Raw genomic sequence first — 3,663 nt, 5'->3', positions numbered from 1 at the left:
AAAAGGTAATTTCATCAAATTAGCAGGGAATTCAATTCCCTGAATCCGTATGGGACACCCTCGACTCACCATATTTACCCGAGCACTGTGTCCTAATGGATTCGTCACTATCATTTCATTACTAGTAGCTTCTAACGGAATGTTCAATTCTCTCACTAACTTACTAGTAATGTATGAATATGTAGACCCCGGATCGATCAATACCATAACATGTTTATCAAACAGCAGAAAGGTACCTGTTATAATTTCCAGATCATCCCGATCTTCATTGGTCCTGAGATTATACACTCGAGCAGTGGAATGTATCTCTTGTTGAGCAGAGGACTCTGACTGATTTCTTCCTCTGCCTCTACCTCTTCCCCTTTGGCCTAAAGAAATAGACCTCTCTGGCTGTGCAGATTCATCGACTACTCTAGGACAATCCCGAACAAAATGTCCGGTCTCCCCACATCTAAAGCAAGCTCCAGAAATCCTTCTACATATCCCAGAATGATTTTTTCCACAATGTGGGCATTGTCTGTCTTGACTCTGGTTAAATCTCCAGTTCCAGATCCTGCTAACTGAGTTTGTCTTCATCTCATCGGATTTAATCCTCTAGCTGAGGATACCACTAACTCCGATCTAGCTTGAGGTCGAGAACCAACATCTCTACCTCTTTTTGACGGTGTGGAACTCGAAGAAACACCCGTTCTCTTGACTGTTTGAGTCCTTGAATTTTCAGATCTCTCATTCTGAGCTCTTTCCAAAGCTTTGGCACGATTGACTACCTCTTGAAATGAGGATAGATTCAATACAATCAATATCTCCTTTAACCGAGGACGTAACCCCTCTACGAACCACTCACAAACATCCTTCTCAGTAAGAACAAGCTCGGCAGCAAAGTGACTCAACTTATTGAATTCACACTCGTACTCATATACAGTGTGATTCCATTGCTTCAGATTCATGAACTCTTGCTTCATTTGACGAACAAATTGATCTCCGATGTATTTATGTTTGAATTCTTCTAAAAACAATGACCAAGTTACTTGGGCGTTAGTCATTCTCAATGTAACATTGGTCCACCAGATCCTTGCTTGTCCTCTCAACAAGGAAATTACTCCATCTAGCTTCTCAGCATCGGAACAATGAAGTCCCGTAAGCATGACCTTCACGTCATTAAGCCAAAGGTCCGTAGTAACAGGACCTTCATCGGCTTCCCCTCTAAACTCTGGAGCTCCTAAACCCTTCAACTCTTTTGCAACATTCATTTTTGTAGTTTAAGTAACAGGAGGTTGAAAACGCGTCAATACCGCGTCTAAAGTTCTAAAGAATACATCTTGATCATTCACAGGCACTCCAGAGGGTGTCTGTTCTTCACTCTGCCTGGCCAGGGCAGGTGAATTACTACTTTCAGCGGGTATATCATCTCCCACTTCATTTCTTGAACTACATTGTCCGGACATCTATAAAAAATACAATCATATAGTTCTATTAGCACAACAATATATTTATTATTCCATCATATCAGAAGTTTTCACTATTTTGTTGGCATGTATACCTTATAAAACACTCAAGACTCCGGTTTATGCCGAGAATTGACTAAACCTTAGCTCTGATGCCATTAACTGTAACACCCCAACCCGTACCAGACCCGAATACGAGTCCGAGGTGTCACATTGACTTTTAAAACCTTGACACTTAAAGAAAATTCCCGGGAAATTTAAAACTTTATTTAAAACAAAATACTTTAATTTACATAGAAGAGACTACAAAATACAAACTCGATCAGAGTACTCATAATTAACGACTTATTACATGCCAACACTCTATACACAACAAAATACATACTTTGTCGATTACTTCTGATCTGATCTTCTAGTAAAAATACTATCCTTGCCACTTCTATTCTTGCTCTTCACGTTTCTTGGTACCTACGTGTAAATTACTTACACGCTAAGTCATAGACTTAGTGAGGCAATAAATAAATATGTAACAATAGTTTCATGAATATGCATTCTTACCATTTGATCATGATATTTCAATATGCATGGATATATTTCCTATGACATATATAATCAAGTCATGCACACATGAAACTTACCTTTATGCATCACTTTCACTTTAATTTATATTTCAATTGTCGTTGTTGTTGCCCATGTATATTATTAAGAATAGAGGTATGTGAGTATATTGAGGTTGTGTATCAATGCTGTCACCACAGCTCGTATAAATTCCCTCATGGGGCACCGAACATTTGTTCAGTATTCGTCCCGAAGGACTGCTATATATGTACCGTAGGACCACTACGTCCCGAAGGACTACAATACCCTCGACTCTTGGCATGCCAACTATACCTATAACTCTCGTTTCATATACTATGGGCATTTACGATGAATACATTTCTCATCACTTGTTCTTTCTTTTCTGTCACATACCACATGTATGTGTAACCATGTATTTCATATCATATCACATGTATCATGTATTGCATATTCATATATCATTTCATATATTCACATAACTTATCTTATTTCACATTGATCATGTCTCAAAGCATATATCACATATGCATATAATCATGTACATCATATCATATATATTATGTTCCATGCTCTTATGTCTATGCATATCATATAACATATATAATAACCTATACCCATTTCATGTATTCATGCATATATAAGAATCACAAATCAATTAACATTTTAAGAGTCACTTATTACCATAGTAACTCCATCACTAGCTCATCGCAAGCCAACGTTCAATAATATAAGTACAATTAAAATTGTACTCACCTTAGCCTTGCTTTGATTCGATTATAATCCTTTGATTATTCCGGAACTTGTTTAGGCTCAATATCTACATAAATATAACATTTCAAAACAACTATCAGAAGCCTAAACCTTAAACTTGATGTTAACAACTTAAGCCAGATTATTGAACACAATTTCATTTTTCCTTTAGGGGAATCGATACCCCCTGGACATACTGGAAATTTTCTCGTTCTAGAAGGGGAATCGATTCCCCTTCATAGGGTATCGGTTCCCTATGCCCAGAAATTGTATTTTAAGCCCGAAAATCATCAATTTTCACTTAATTCTTCTATTTTAAACCCCTATCATGTCATTAAACTCAACTACCATTACTTAAACCAACTTATATCCATGAAAATCATCTATAACTTCAAAATCCTATTCTTCATATGTAATTCAAGAATCATACTCAAATTTCAATATGTTCTAAATACCATTCTAACACTTCATATTCCTTAAATAGCATGATGACAAGTCAAATTTAACTTTAAATTCAACTTATCAACTCTTTTCCATGATTTCATATAAAAACTCATTTTCTTAAATCTCTTATAACTTCTTCATCTTTTTGTTTTAGAACAAATTAAGCTTTCTTTAAGCTTAATTATCATCTAGTGATCATAACTCAACTTTTAAAACAACAAATAACCAAGAAAATAGAAAACTCAACTTGGTTGTGGCTTTCTCTCGTATGGAAGAACAAAGAGGAGAAGAAGTGATATTCTTCTTATCCCTTTCCCCCGTATATATCCTCAACATAATACAATTTAATCATTTAATAGTTAAATGACCATTTTGCCCTTTAATTCTTTTAATAATTACTTACAATCCTTCTAGATAAATCATTGAATCATCCAATTATTCTACT

This window comes from Hibiscus syriacus, unplaced genomic scaffold (assembly GCF_006381635.1).
Source record: "Hibiscus syriacus cultivar Baekdansim isolate YM2019G1 unplaced genomic scaffold, ASM638163v2 tig00004035_pilon, whole genome shotgun sequence".
In the NCBI taxonomy this organism is placed as follows: domain Eukaryota; kingdom Viridiplantae; phylum Streptophyta; class Magnoliopsida; order Malvales; family Malvaceae; genus Hibiscus; species Hibiscus syriacus.
The sequence above is the reverse complement of the archived record's forward strand: the minus strand, read 5'-3'. Positions refer to the sequence as shown.